This window comes from Ranitomeya variabilis, chromosome 2 (assembly GCF_051348905.1).
Source record: "Ranitomeya variabilis isolate aRanVar5 chromosome 2, aRanVar5.hap1, whole genome shotgun sequence".
Lineage (NCBI taxonomy): Eukaryota > Metazoa > Chordata > Amphibia > Anura > Dendrobatidae > Ranitomeya > Ranitomeya variabilis.
Genome location: NC_135233.1, coordinates 411,387,085 through 411,403,034, shown reverse-complemented (window position 1 = coordinate 411,403,034; position 15,950 = coordinate 411,387,085). Strand labels below are relative to the sequence as shown.

The 15,950-nt window shown below is 49.0% G+C and overlaps 1 long non-coding RNA gene across 1 annotated transcript in view; it reads left to right on the top strand.

The window, feature by feature from the left end:
* Positions 1 to 3,984: 3,984 nt before the first annotated feature.
* Positions 3,985 to 15,950, top strand: part of LOC143806297 (uncharacterized) — an 84,565-nt gene continuing 72,599 nt past the window's right edge. Inside the window, exon 1 of the long non-coding RNA XR_013221429.1 lies at positions 3,985 to 4,062. This is a non-coding gene — a long non-coding RNA (uncharacterized LOC143806297). The remainder of the gene's footprint in view (positions 4,063 to 15,950) is intronic.

Here is a 15,950-nt window from a genome sequence, read left to right as displayed (position 1 = left end):
ACACCTGACTAAAGGTGTGGAGGGTAAATCTGCTTCCCAGAGCTTCCAGCATAACTGAATAAATCCATACTGACAAGCTGGACTAGAAAAAACATAGAAAGTGCAGAAAGATTAAGTCCACAACAAGTGGACTGCAAAAGAACAAAGCAAGGACTTATCTTTGCTGAGCTGGTCAGAATATCAGGGAAATCCAAGCAGAGATGTGAATCCAACCAGGAACCATTGACAACTGGCACTGGCTGAAGGATAGAACCAGGCTAAATAGTCGAGCCAGAAAGACAATCAGTGGAAGTAGCTGCTGACTACTAAATCCAAGGAGCAGCAGTACCACTTAAAACCACCGGAGGGAGCCCAAGAGCAGAACTTGCAAAAATGCCACTTACAACCACCGGAGGGAGCCCAAGAGCGGAATTCACAACAGAGAACAGTGTGAGGGGCCACACCTCCACTCCTTCCTGGCCTTATGGATGGTCCCCATATCTGTTAATCTGGTCTCCTGGAAAAACAAAATTTCAGCCTCAATTCGGGTGAAAAAATCGAAGGCCGCAAATCTAGCCGCATCAGACTTTATTCTGGCGACATTAATCGACGCCAGAGTCAACGGGGTGAGTTCCGCCATCATGGGTGATTAAGCTAGACGGCCTTCTTCTTCCCCACCCCGTCTTTCCCACCTTTCCCCTCTGGAGAGGGGTCTGGCTCTATTACAATTTTTCTTTTTAATGAAGAAGGGGTGTCCATTTTGGTGGTGTCCTCGCCTCTGGGTTCCGGGTCATTCCCCCTCATACTCTCAGAGGAAACAACGTCCTCCAGAGGACAGACTGCGCCACCCCCCGAAGGCCCCCCTGGTGCTGCCACCGGCCCCTCACCCTCGACCTCCGACTCAGCAGAGTCCTTGAGGGCTTGGAACCAGTTGGAGAGGGCAATCAGAGGGGAGCCGCTGAGCCCTTCCGTTGGCACACCTACGGTCAGGGGATGGGGCGAAGGATCAGAAGGCTTAGCAACCCTCTTTTTCCTCTTCCCCCTTTTTTTTGGTACGCTTGTTTCCACCCTCCTTTACTGTCGGCTGATCCGTGATCTCCTCATCCACACTTTCATATTGGGAGGAGTTGTCGGAGTCAGCCCTGTTGTCCTCCCTCTCCATCCTCCTGATCTCCTCTCACACTTCCGCCTTTCCCGGGGCCTCAGTGACAACAGCCAATGTCCCAGAGGGGGGAGCAGACATTACCCCAGTTGCCTGAGGCTCTCCCTGCCCCCCACCCCCGTGGCGCACTACCTGCCTCTGGTAGGCAGGACCTCGAGCTCTGTCTCTCCTCACAGGCCCCTCAGCCCTTCCCCCGCCACCACCACGGCAGAGGTTGAACCGCCAGAGGTTTCCCCCTCACGGCCTCCCCCCGCCCGGCTAGCAGCAGCATTGGAGAAAGAGCGAGGGCAGCGGCTGTATGGGTGACCCAGATCACCACACAGGATGCAGTGAGATGACCTACTCTGCCACACAAGGCACATTTCTGCACCTTGCAGCTTGCGCTGATGTGTCAGGGATCACCGCACCTGTGACAGACCTTCGGCTGCCCCTGGTAGAAGATCAGGATCCTGTCCCTTCCTATAAACGCCGAGGAAGGGATGTGGGTGACAGTACCCCCTGAGACCTTCAACTTCATCATGAAGGTCCAGCCCCCTGACCAAATGCCGAATTCGTCCCGATTTTTTGAGGGGACGTCCGTGACTTCCCCATAGCGGGAAAGCCACGTTAAGATGTCCACACCAGAAAGTGACTCGTTACAAGTCACCACGGTCACTTTCTTCACGCCATTTTGGCGAGATACTGCTTGCACAGCAAAGTCTCGCCAGCCAGGCTCCCCTTTCACCAGCTCGTAATTGGACCAGAAGAGCTCAAGCCCCTCCGGCCACACGAAACTGATGTCAAAGAAGAGGGTGGCCGCAGGATGAATTAGTGCAAAGATGTCCAACACCCCGAAGCCCATCTTCAGGAGGAGCTCCACCACCCTACTCCTGGGTGGGCAAGCTTCACTGCCCCTCCAGCGAAGACGGACTACATTCCCCCTCGCCACCCCCTGCCCGGCTGTTGGGAGGGACCATACGGTTTCCCCCTCCCTTCTATCTTGGAAGGCGGCTAGGCCGTGCCTCTCCAGCCAGAAAGACAGGTCTACCTCTCTTCCCTCTACCAACATCGACCTCTCTCTGTTTAAGGGCCTCCAGGAAACGGCGCTACAAAATTCCGTCCCCAGAACCCAGAGGCGAGGAGACCCGACCCCCCTCTACTAAGCAAGTGCACCATCTGTCCGTAGGATCACATCTCCACCGCTCCGTTTTCTTTTAAAACTCCACTAGCGCTCTGAGGATATACACCATCACATCCTCCTAGTACGCATGTCTGTAAGGTGGAACGCACACCCGGATTCAGCCCCACCCTCTTAGTTCACAGTGGAACGCACACACTTTACAGCACTGCCGGCGTCACTTCCGGTAGAGGACTTCCGGCCGCGCACTGCTATGAGCAGGCATAAAAGGCACACTAGCTGGGCACACGGACGCACTGGACAAGCGGTGGATACTGCGTCCATGGTCCATATACACCAGCCCACCTTCACTACGGTAAGCCTTCATGCTCCTATGCTCAGCCTCGCCGGCACCTCACCGCTCCTGCCAGCTTATTAATTACACCGCCTCTCTTTATTCTATAGCGGTCTGCTCCCTTTCAACCTACAGGAGCCATTCACAGCAACAGGGTATGTGTGCATTCACCTTGGGTCTCAGCCTCACTCTGTTACAATTAGTAACGTACAACACGGTTTCCCCTCCCTTTAGGACTGACTGTCCATTCTGTGACCCGGGGTACCCTTCCTACTATTAGAGTGAGGGTAGGTGCGGTTCTTATTCATCTCTTTTGCTGGTCAACATATTTGACTTCACATATTAAATAGCTGAACATTTTTCATCTGGGCCTCATTGTTGGCTGTTGGTCCTCATGGCCTTGCATCCCTTGCTGCTATATGGCTATAAGTCTGATGTTTTTCTGCATATGCACATTGCTATATGTAAAATTCCATGCAAACGATTATGTAATGACCCATTGTTTTGTAAATACCTTAGTTGTTTTCACATTATATTTTGTTGTATTTCATTGCAGTACATTGATGAAGGTCTAGTGATTAGACCGAAACGTCACTGTATGTACTTTACCTCATAAATAAACCCCTCTTCTTCACTGCATTTACGCATTGGTGTGTGCCGAGTTTACTGTTATATATATCACGGCTTGGGCCCCTACTTGAGCACCACCCCTTCTTAGTAGTGCCTACGTCTACGCTTTATTATCTCCAGCCAGAAAGACAGGTCCACCTCTCTTCCCTCTACCAAGATTGACCTCTCTCGGTTTTTTAGGGCCTCCAGAAAACGGCGCTGCAAAATGCCGTCCCCGGAACCCAGAGGCGAGGAGACCCCCTGAGCTCCCCGCGGAGCCCCAGCCACGACCCCCGCAAAAGGAGGGGGAATCGCGGCTGGGGGGCAGATGGGCCGGCCCCCCACTCACCTACCACCCTTGCTCACACCTCCTACACTGACACCCACACCACTGCCATCCACACGACTAACAACCGTATCAATTATTCCGCCATTCACACCCCCCTCCACATCCCCATCACACAACACACCACCCATACCATCATTCGTACCATCATTTATACCCTCATTCACGCAGGTGTCGTCTTTATCAGTAGTATGATTTTGTTTACTACTGGCTTTACCACCTGCTGGGGGCCCCGACTGTTTTACAGTGCCTTGTGTTGCACTGCCCTTTGCTTTGCCCAGGAATACCGCTGCCCCTTTAAGAGTCTCTGAACCCAGACCAGATAGCACTTCCTGCCCGGACTCAGGAGCAGCAGCACGTCCTGAGCTCTGATCCTCCTGAACCAGTTTTTTTTTTCCCTTTCTCTTTAGCACATGGAGCAGGGCCGGACACTGCCTCCGGACCCTGCCCCACACAGGAACCCGGCGCCTGCATCTTCTTCTGGAGCACCGGAGCCCCCGCACCACCAGATGTCGGTAAGTGGGCAGGGGACCCCTGCACCCCCTTGCCGGCTTTCACCACCGTAACTGGATTATTTTCCACATTGCTGCATACATTCAGAGTGGGCGGAGCCACTTCCGGCTGACCCAGCGAGGCCACGCCCCCTCCGCCAGCCACAGCACCAGCGGGTGGGGCCACAGCTGCACAGGCCATGCCCCCACCGCCGACAGCGATCACAGCGGGAGGACCCGCGACCACCGAGGCTATGCCCCCCCGCCGGCCGTAACCACAGCGGGCGGGACAACAGCCGAGCAGGGCACGCCCCCCCCACATGCCACAACCACGGCGTGCTGGGCAACACTAGGGGAAGCCACGTCCCCCTCACGGGCCACAGGCACAGGCATGGAGGGGACAACTGGGGCCGCAGCTGGGGAGGCCAAGCCCCCCGACCCCACCAGCACCGGAGACCCCGGGGTTCGCCCAGGGCCCAGGCACGGATTTAGGGGTGGGCCCAAAGGGCCCGGGGCCGCCCACCAAGCGGGGGCCTCCCACCAATATAGGGATAAATATCTCAAAACATATAAAATACACGTCTCTTTGCTGTGAACCATTTCTAATGATAAGGAACATTTAACAAAAGAGAAACTATTGAAAGTGTAGGGACCTGGCTACGGTCCTACATCTCAGTGGCTGGCGCAGAGCGGCAGAGTCATGGCACCTGACCTGCGTCAGCATCCACTGACCTGGCTAGCCAGACTTCCTTAGTGCCCTCCCTGTACCTAATGCTTAGCTTATGGCAAGCAGCAGCCTTCTCCGATCCCAACAGAAGCTTCTAGGCGCTACCTATTCAGCTATATGATCGCTCCCTCGGATTAGATCAGATGAGAGTTTGTTCAGCTACCTTCGAGGAAGGAGGCGGAGCCACAATGTCGGTGCAAGAAGAGGATTCTCCACTGCGGAGCGGGGCAGGACTTCAGTCGCTGAAGATCCAGAGGTGAAGTGGTTTAGTCTTCACAGTGGGTGAGTATGATCTCTGTCTGTGTGTCTGTCTGTATTTTTCTTGCAGCTCCTGTCCTACACAGTACCATACTGTATATACAGGTCCACACTATATCCTGCATTACAGTGTGTCTGTATACTGTATGTATATAGTGTGGACCTGTTTACAGTATAGTGCTGTGTATACTTTATACAGCCCCTCAGCCTCTATTCTATATACAGCCAGCACATCAACAGCCTCTGATATATACAGCCCGGCAGCATCTATATATACATATATATATATATATACATATACATATATATATATATATATATATATATATATATATATATATATATATATATATATATATATATATATATATATATATATATATATATATACCAAACCAGGGAAAAAGAGGCAGCACTCCAGTTCTTTTTAAAGATGAAATAAACTTGTGACGTTTATTCAGACCCACATCTCTATACGACGTTTCGGCTCACACTGAGCCTTTCTCAAGCAGTGGGTGGTAACATTTCATGTGCTTTTATACATATAATCACCAATCATTTACATCATGTGATAGCCATACATGTGTTTTGACTAAGCGTGCATAAATATAATCATTAAAACTTGCTCCATGTGCTCTCTTGTACATCATAAAGTGCATTGTGCAGAGGTGCTTTAGTGCAGATATTTATCTCCATGTTCATCTCACTATTACCACTTTCCTATATTTTACCCATATCTCTTATAATACATATATATTTTTGTTTTCATTAGTGTCCCTTACCCTGCCGGATTCATGAACTCACATGGAGGACGCCATCTCTCTTAGTTTCGGCGTCCTATTGTTGTTACTGCGCATGTCTCTGCTTTACACACGCGTGTGTGAATGGACCGTCTTACCTAGGAGGCCTGGCACCCATGGGTGAGCATTGTGCTGTTCCAATTTTTTTTTATATATATATATATATATATATATATTTGGGCCACCATCTAATAATGCATCGGGTATTCTAGAATATGTATGCGTAGTGTATAACACAGGCCACGTAGTACATTGCGCAGCCCACGCAGTACATTGCGCAGACCACGCAGTACATTGCACAGCCCACGCAGTACATTGCACAGCCACGTAGTATATTGCCCAGCGCACGGAGTATATTGCACAGCCCATGAAGTATATTGCCCAGCGCACGGAGTATATAGCACAGCCACATAGTATATTGCCCAGCGCACGTAGTATATAGCACAGCCACGTAGTATATTGCCCAGCCCACGTAGTATATTGCCCAGCACACGGAGTATATTGCACAGCCCATGAAGTATATTGCCCAGCGCACGGAGTATATAGCACAGCCACATAGTATATTGCCCAGCGCATGTAGTATATAGCACAGCCACGTAGTATATTGCCCAGCCCACGTAGTATATTGCCCAGCACACGGAGTATATTGCCCAGCACACGGAGTATATTGCATAGCCCATGTAGTACATTGCCCAGCGCATGGAGTATATTGCACAGCCCATGTAGTATATTGCCCAGCGCACAGAGTATATTGCACAGCCCATGTAGTATATTGCCCAGCGCACGGAGTATATTGCACAGCCCACTTAGTATATTGCACAGCCCACGCAGTATATAGCAATGTGGGCATCATATCCCTGTTAAAAAAAAGAAATAAAATAAAAAATAGTTATACTCATCTTGCGGAGCTCCTGGATCCAAGCGAGGCCTTTACCGACGCGAGGCCTTTACCGACACTCCTCGCGCGCTCCAGTCCCAGGAGTGCATTAATGTCTCGCGAGATGATGACGTAGCAGTCTCGCGAGACCGCTACGTCATCATCTCGTGAGATCGCAGCATGGAGCGGTCACCGGAGCGTCAGGCAGGTCTGTTGTCGATTAAGGGGCCGACGGACAGTGAGTATATAACGATTTTTTATTTTTTTTATTGTTATTAACATTTGATCGTTTTACTATTCATGCCGCATAGGCAGCATGAATAGTAAAAAGGTGGTCACACAGGGTTAATAGCAGCGGTAACGGAGTGCGTTACCCGCGGCATAACGCGGTCTGTTACCGCCGGCATTAACCCTGTGTGAGCGGTGAGCGGAGGGGTGTATGCGGGCGCCGGGCAGTGAGTGCGGGGAGTAAGGAGCGGCCATTTTCTTCCGGACTGTGCGCGTCGCTGATTGGTCGCGGCAGCCATGACAGGCAGCTGCCGAGACCAATCAGCGAACGAATAACCGCAACAGACAGACAGAAGGACAGACAGACGGAAGTGACCCTTAGACAATTATATAGTAGATATATACAGCTCAGCAGCCTCTCATACATATACAGCCCAGCAGAAGCCTCTCATACATATACAGCCCAACAGAAGCCTCTCATACATATATACAGGCAGCACAGCAACAGCCTCTGATATATACAGGTAAACAGCCTCTGATATATATATACAGCTGAGCAGAAGCCCCTCATACATATACAGCCCAGCAGAAGCCTCTCATACATATACAACCCAGCAGAAGCCCCTCATACACATACAGCCCAGCAGAAGCCTCTCATACATATACAGCCCAGCAGAAGCCTCTCATACATATAGAGCCCAGCAGAAGCCTCTGACATATAGAGCCCAGCAGAAGCCTCTGACATATACAGCCCAACAGAAGCCCCTCATATATATACAGCCCAGCAGAAGCCTCTCATACATATACAGCCCAGCAGAAGCCTCTCATACATATACAGCCCAGCAGAAGCCTCTCATACATATACAGCCCAGCAGAAGCCTCTCATACATATACAGCCCAGCAGAAGCCATATATATATATATATATATATATATATACAGCCCAGCAGAAGCCTCTCATACATATACAGCCCAGCAGAAGCCTCTCATACATATACAGCCCAGCAGAAGCTATATATATATATATATATATATATATATATATATATATTTTGTAGGGATTCACTCGCTCAGGTGCATAGGAGGAAACAGGAGGCACATTCTCTTCAGCGTTCATGTAGGTTTATTCGCTCCATAAACCATTTAGCTCAGCAACACAAAGGTAAACAGTCCGTACATCAGACGGATAAGTCCTCAGTGTCCATAGTAGAGCTCCGCTCTCCCTCAGACCTGTAGGCATACAGGCTGTGCCATGTCCAGCACGTAGGCTCTCCAGCCTAAATATGGTCTCTGTGTGCTTCCAGGACGTCTGTCCCCACTTGGAACCGTCCAACACACAGGCCACTCTGCAGTGTCCAGCCAAGACACATGGAAGTGTGTCCACTCTGACAGACTTCCAAACACTCACCAGCATGTGCCAAACACACCTCCATTATGTAGCCTGAAACCACACCCAGGCACCTGTCACATGATTAGACATGTGGTTCTGACATCACCACAGGTCCTGAAACAAACATAGATAGGCATGGTCATAAATTAAGCGTCAGAAATTTCTTTTATATTTAAAGCCACTCGATCATAAGCTTACTAAAACAGGAGAAAAACGAGTCACATTAAGCCTGGATACAATCAAAATATCCTTTATTATAAGACTAATATCAATTCCATTTTAAAACAGATGTACAACATAGTGCATGAGTATAAGTAGATTCACTAGGTAGCTAAACAGTGATTACTATGGTGCAACCCTTAAACCGGGACACATAACAGGACATAGGTATTAAGAAAATAAAAAAATAGTACACAAGAGGATCCAATGCATACAAACAAAAGTAAAGGCCCACAATCAGCAGCACATGGCAGAGTAAAATGTCCTTGCACGGCTAAATTGCCACAATACATACCGCCATCATGTGCCACATAACTATGCCCATACTACTTGTGAAAACGTAGATAAATGTATTAGTTACCCATCTATAGTAGAGTGTCCTGAACTGGGTCCCGGTCCCGTACCCCAACGCGCGTTTCGCGTTTACGTGTGCCGCTTCCTTTCCCTGAGGAAGCGGCACACGTAAACGCGAAACGCGCGTTGGGGTACGGGACCGGGACCCAGTTCAGGACACTCTACTATAGATGGGTAACTAATACATTTATCTACGTTTTCACAAGTAGTATGGGCATAGTTATGTGGCACATGATGGCGGTATGTATTGTGGCAATTTAGCCGTGCAAGGACATTTTACTCTGCCATGTGCTGCTGATTGTGGGCCTTTACTTTTGTTTGTATGCATTGGATCCTCTTGTGTACTATTTTTTTATTTTCTTAATACCTATGTCCTGTTATGTGTCCCGGTTTAAGGGTTGCACCATAGTAATCACTGTTTAGCTACCTAGTGAATCTACTTATACTCATGCACTATGTTGTACATCTGTTTTAAAATGGAATTGATATTAGTCTTATAATAAAGGATATTTTGATTGTATCCAGGCTTAATGTGACTCGTTTTTCTCCTGTTTTAGTATAGATAGGCATGGTTATGCCCCTTACCCAGGGGTGAGGTATATGGGTAGCCAGATCCTCCCATCTCTCCTAGCTACCCGTAACCCGGACCCAAATATACTTAAACACTTCCTTATTGCTTTATGTGCATTACAGAAAACACTTTGGGTTACATCACAGCGACAAGCCTTCTCTGTGATACATACCTCCCGTCAACTATCCAACCTTTAGCCACGCTACAATATATATATATATATATATATATATATATACACAGCCCAGCAGAAGCCTCTCATACATATACAGCCCAGCAGAAGCCCCTCATACATATACAGCCCAGCAGAAGCCTCTCATACATATACAGCCCAGCAGAAGCCTCTCATACATATACAGCCCAGCAGAAGCCTCTGACATAAACAGTAGAGCCCAGTAGCAGTCTTTGATATAGACAGCCCAAATTTCTACAATATACATACATACGTACATATTTTAATCTTTAACACCCTTTCAGGACTTCAAGGGTTGACAAGGTCAGATCTACTGCGTGAATTTAGTGACATCATTAGTGATTTTGCAGCACAAAAATCAAGGAAAGTGCCCGGATTGTAAAAAATGAATGATTTTACTTGAATTACTCTGCGTAAATTATTTTTGTGTTTTTTGCATTACATATTGCAGCACCTTGAAAAATGGGCCTCCCTCCAAAATGGTCCCCGGGCCACCCACCTCTTAAATCTGGTCCTGCCAGGGCCCCCTACGGTACTGACGCCAAGGGGCATAGCTCCCGTATCAGCCGCCACCACCGCTGACACCCTCAGCACAGGCCACTCCCCCTCGGCGTCCAGCGGCGGCGGGACCCTCGGCACAGACCCATCGCTGGCTCTGCGCACGGGGGCGCCCGACCTAGCCACGGACACCGCCAGGGGAGCGACCAGCACCTTGCACTGTGTCCTATATTTCATCACGCGCCCTTTCCTGGTCCCCGGGCCCCCGAAAAAGATCCAGCCTTTTGAGCGGATCCGCATGTGGGGGACCCGGACATCCCAGCTCTCGCCGCCGGAGATGCGGCCCCGGCTGCCTGCACAACAGGTGCCTGGCCAGCCCCCCCTGCCACAGGGGACTTGGCCCAAGCACCTCCATCACTAACACCACCACCGGCACTGCCGGCACCGCACTCCATATCACTGCCCGAATCTGAGCTACCACCACCAGGCATGGCACCCCGATCCGGGCAGACTTTCCTCTCCCCGCTCCTTTGCTGCGGACCCACAACAGGGCCCGAGCCGGGGTGGGTAGCGGGTTCCGCACAATGGGACAGGGGAGCCCCGGGAAGGGGGACGTAGACATATTTCTCTACCACGGACTCCTTCGCCGCCTTCCGTTTTTTTTTCCCCCTCCCGGTTGCCCCATTCTCGCAGACTTCGTCCCCAAAACAGCTCGCCAAACCACACTGGGGACTCAATCTGCCGCACTTGCTGCAGGATGAGGCAGCCCCCCTGACTGCTATTACCACCACCATCCTCTGAGTTACTGGAGTCTGGCGGGAGGGCCACTTGCTCCGGGGCTATCCCGCTATATGATACCTGGGCACTCTTACTCACCAGGTCCTCAGGTGGATATGGCGCAGATGGACTGCCATCTTCCTCCTCCACCACCTGGTGGGGGTCTCCTGACCCCTCAAGAGACTCACCGGTCATGGCCCTAAACCGGTCATCGTTCTTTAACTTCTCCTCGAAGGGGCCGCTTCCCACCAGGATCTCCGCTCTACGCTGTTCCAGGGAGACTATGGACCCCTTCAGCCTTGCCACAGTGGCGCAGACCTCTGCTCTTTTTGAGGCAGGGAGCCGACACTTGGCTGTTGCCCTGGCTCCCTTTAACTCCTCCTGGATCAACCTCAGCCGCTTGGCGGCCTCCTCGTATTCACAGAGGTGCGCGTGTATCCAGGAGCCGTAGTTGGTAACTGGCTCCCCCGCCACCTTAGAGCCCCAGATTAGGGGGCCCAATGCCGCAACTCTGCTGGCCACCTCTCCTCCTCCGGGAGGAGGAACTGCCGCGGCCCTAGCGGTCCCGGTCTTCTGGGGCCTGCGGCCCGAGTTCTTGCTGTTATTGCTTATTGCTCCTGGGACTGGCTAGATGACACTTTGGGCCTCCCGATGTTATGTGAGGCCTCCCACCCCCAGCCGGCTTAGACCGGGGGGTGGAAGCCAGGGGCTCAGCCCCGGAGCTCAGTCCCAGGAACAGTCCACTCTCCATGGGAAGGGGGCAGAGAAACAGTCCCAGATGAAAAAATTATCTCCCTTCCCAGTAGCACATGGTCCACAGCCTAACACACAGCCACCACACGACCAGCAGCCACGCCTTTTCCTCTTCCTGGGTGGGGTTGGAACGCTTTTTTATTATGAAAATACAAAACATACATTACAAACCAACAAAACAAACAGTACAAAACATACTCTACAACCAAAAAAAAAAAACAGCATTTTTTTAAGATCCAACCAAAGGAAGTCCTTCACCATACAAGACCAGAGTCCATTTAAAACTTTGCAGTTTTAGGGAACCCCCAGCAGGAACAGTTCCATACTTTACTACATGTTAAACAAAAATAAAGCGAAAGCAAAACACACTCACACATATTCACTCATACCCCCACTTATATCATGTTATATATAAAAAAATATAAAAGAAAAACTGGCCCATACTGCCCAAAAGAAAAGAAAAGGCCCGCCTGGCTTAACACTTAACACAGCAAACCACACTTTTTTAAGTTGTTTTTTTTTTTCCTGTCCCTCCACATTTTCAGGTCCATGTTATAGTTCATGCCTTAATATATTCACCACGGGTCCATGTAAGTTCATACCCAAAACACACTTTCCCCTGGGTCCATGAGAAAGTTTCATGCCCATAATTTTTGGGTCCATATGCCCTTGTAAAGAAAAACCCAACCCAGCACACCCCCCTCCCAACCTAAACTATACCCCCCACATCATACTAACTATATACATTATTACAAGAAATACACACATATACATACAGCAATTTAACAAAACCATACAATATCAACCTACATTACAAGACTTTTACAAAACACGACAATATCACAACTACATAACATCAGTATAAACAAACTTGTAAGGCCCAAGTTCAGCACCTGCAAGCCCAATATCCATTAACTTTTTTATACCAGAAACAAAACAAAAAACTAAGTGTGCCACACATCAGCCCACCACCAGGAAAAGGAGTCTGAAGAGACCCTGACCCTAACACCAACACAAACACCCTGTCCCTACTCAACTAAGACGGTCCCTCAAAAAGCTGACCCTAAATATCCCTACCTGCCCCTGCCTTTCCCTACTCTACCTAACTTAACAATACTATCTACCTATCCCTAAACTGTCCCTATCTATTCCTATATAACTGTCCATCAACACCCCACACCACCTTATCTTTCCCTATCCCAAAACCAGTCTTATCCCTAGGGTACGTCTTGAAAAGAGAGACCCCTCCAAAGTGAAGAGGCCCTCTTCGTACCCAGCTTCCCACATGACCGTGACGTCACGAAGGTCCTTCTCGGCACAGCATCTTTGGAACCGGAGCGCCGCGTGCAGCGCCGAGGAGATCCGGACATCAGAGGGTGAGTATATAACCAATTTTTATTATTTTTAACATTACTATTGATGCTGCATATTGCTGCATATGCAGCATCAATAGTATAGGAGTAATCCCGCAGCGGAAATCGCAAAACAAACCGCGATAAATCTGCAGGGATAACCGCAGCGGTTTTGCCCTGCAGATTTATCAATTCCGCTGCGGGAGAACCCGCAGAGCACGCCGCAGAGTGTGCACATAACCTAAATTTCCATTTTAAAAATTTAAGATTACCTTTTATCGTAAAAAATAAACCTTGAACCAACACAGTATTGCATGTGTGGCCATTTTTACATACACCACTTTGAAATTGACCTTTGTGAAATGATACTACGGACATTTTTAATAAAAATTTTATTCTTTTTTAGTTTCTTTTTTTTTTTTACCATCACAATAGGAGCTAAAATGCTCTTTATTTTAAATACAAGTACATCAACTGGAAATATTTTCAACAGTAAAACACCAAAAAATAAAAAAAATGACAGGAAAATAACAAACACACACACAAGATACACGCTCACACTGAAAACACATGCTGCACAGACCACACTACTGGGTAAATACTTCACACTTTTAAAAAAAAAAAGGAACGTGCACTCAACCAGTTGCAATGACACATGCACCCGCAATTACCCAGAAGCAGGCACACACGAAAGCACACAGGTGCATGCACAACACAGGCGCAAGCATAACGCACACACACAACAGGCCTCGGATGCTTGCCGGATGGATGCTTGCTGGCTGGCTGGATGGATGCTTGGTGGCTGGAGTCTTGCTGGCAAATGTGGTGGTGAAGGCCCAGGCCAGGTTTATATAGATTTTGGGGTGTCTGGTGAATTGGCTACAAAATCCTGCTTCTGAGCATGCTCAGTGTAAAAAAACGTATTGCAGCGCTGCATTCCGTCATACGACGTGTCCCGACGCATCCTGCGCCCATAGGCTTCCATTATAGCCGACGATGTATGCCGCAGGATGCGTCGTGACATGTTTTTCTGCAGCAGACAAAAAACGTTACAATCAACATTTTTTCCAGACGTGTCGCCAAATTACGACGCAACCGTCGCACGACGTACACAACGCATGACAATGCGTCGCGATCCGTCGCCAATACAAGTCTATGGGAAAAAAAAACGCATCCTGCGGGAGATTTTGCAGGATGCGTTTTTTTGCCAAAACGACGGTTTTAGACGTCCGCAGAAAAACGCTAGTGTGAAAGTAGCCAAAGCCGACATCCCATCTCGATCCAGATCCCTCTTTCTCAAGGACCTGACCACTTCCAGGATCCCTTATTTGGATCTGTTCAGGGAACCCGTACTATCGATCAGTCCTGTCACCACCTTACAATTCACTGACATCTTACAGTTTCTGTAAGGGTCGGGCGAGCGGTACTTCCCGAAGTCCCTGTCAAAAACCAAAGATGCGTGCCTATCATACTGACACCCCTTGAGTAAAGGCTTCACTCTGGAGATTTCCTCTCGGTCACCTCCAGTCGAGACGAGCTGCTCGAGTTTCTTCCTCAGGTCTTGATACAAGCGATGCCTGTTCAGACTCCTGAGGCTCGAGAGCTGACGGAAGAACCCCGCCACCCTTTTCTTGAAGATCTCCCACCACTCAGACTCAGTACTACAGAGATCCAAAAGCGGTACCTGGCTCTGAAGAAAGGCCTCAAAAGATTGTCTCACCTCCGCTTCCTCCAGAAGGGATGAATTCAGCTTCCACAGCCCTCTTCCCATCCGGGGGGTCTCTGTAACATTCAGAGAAAAGAAAATTAAACAGTGATCTGAGAACTCCATCTCAACGGCGGACACTGCGGAAAAGATGGCGTCCTCCTTCAAAAAAAACCTGTCTATCCTAGACCTACTACTACCCCTATGAAAGGTTAAACCCCCGTGACCTGGGGTGTGCCGAATGTGGACATCCACCAGGCGAGCTTCACTAGCTAGACTATTTAGGGCTATGCTATCATAAGCCAGGCGGCCTCCGGGACCCCCCCTATCACGGGATCTCGTAATGGTGTTGAAATCCCCACCGAAGACCACCTGCCGGCTCGTAAAAAGAAAGGGCTTGATCTTCATGAAGAGACATTTACGGTCCCACTTAGATTGTGGGCCATAGATGTTTATGAGCCGAAGCTCCTGTCCCCTCATGAAGATGTCTAAGACCAGGCACCTCCCCATTTCTATCTCAATAACCCGTCGGCATTCCACCTCAGCGGTCTTAAAAAGGACCGCCACCCCGCTATTCGGCTCGGCCGCAAGAGACCAGTATGAGGGCCCACACCTCCACTCCTTTTTATCCTTGTGGATGACCCCCATGTCTGTTAAGGATCTGGTTTTATACCACCAGATGCTCAGTTTGTACTTAAAGACTTGAATCTTCATATACCTAGTAGCTTCAGTCCGCCACGATTTTATCACCCCGTGGAAACCTATATTGCTTTGGTTCAGAAGGATATAGTGAATAATCTTCAACATATCCATAGGGGCACTTTACGGGTACAGCGTAATTTTATCTAGAGACGAGCAGGAAGCAACTAAAAGACATTATTACGATTTGTTTATTTTCTTTTAAAGTCAGCAGACAAAGGGGGTTCAATTGTGGTGTTAGACAAGACACATTATGTCTCTATAGTTCAGTCTCTCTTGTCTGATGAAATTACATATGAGAAAATTGAGAGAGATCCTACACTTGATAGCGAAGGAAATACGTGAGGTCGTTGACCATTTCACCACGAATGGCACTATCGATAAAAAATTGGGTGAATTTCTTATTAACCAATATCCTATTACTCCCGTTTTTTATGTTCTTCCGAAGGTGCATAAGAACCTTTGGAACCCACCAGGTTGGCCTATAGTGGCGTCAACGAACTCTATTTTAT